At 51.7% G+C, this 346-nt stretch overlaps 1 protein-coding gene across 1 annotated transcript in view; it reads left to right on the top strand.

The window, feature by feature from the left end:
* The window catches only part of PLCD3 (phospholipase C delta 3), a 9311-nt gene that overhangs the window by 7057 nt on the left and 1908 nt on the right, over positions 1-346 (top strand). The window lies entirely within an intron of this gene.

Genomic DNA, 346 nt, shown 5'->3' with positions numbered 1-346 from the left:
GCAGGGGGGTGGGGGGTGGGGGGGAGCAGGGAGCAGCCTCCAGGGAACCATGAGAGGCCCTGGCGGTGATGGGGCCATGCAGCTTTCCAGGAGGTGGAAAAATATGTTTTCTTGGTAATAACAGTTATTAAAATAATTGTCAGGAAAGTAGGTGGGGAAACAAATCAGACGCATTTCTTCCTGACAGTGCAAAAGTCTCACATTTTTTATGAAGGCAGAAGTTAAAAACCTCCATTCCCACGTGCCCTCTCAAACACATGCGCGTGAGCGCACACACACACACACACACACACACACACACACACACACACACACACACACCCCCGCCCCTCTCACACACACCACA

Source organism: Crocuta crocuta, unplaced genomic scaffold (assembly GCF_008692635.1).
Source record: "Crocuta crocuta isolate KB4526 unplaced genomic scaffold, BGI_CrCroc_1.0 scaffold289, whole genome shotgun sequence".
NCBI classification, from domain to species: domain Eukaryota; kingdom Metazoa; phylum Chordata; class Mammalia; order Carnivora; family Hyaenidae; genus Crocuta; species Crocuta crocuta.
The sequence above is the reverse complement of the archived record's forward strand: the minus strand, read 5'-3'. Positions and strand labels throughout refer to the sequence as shown.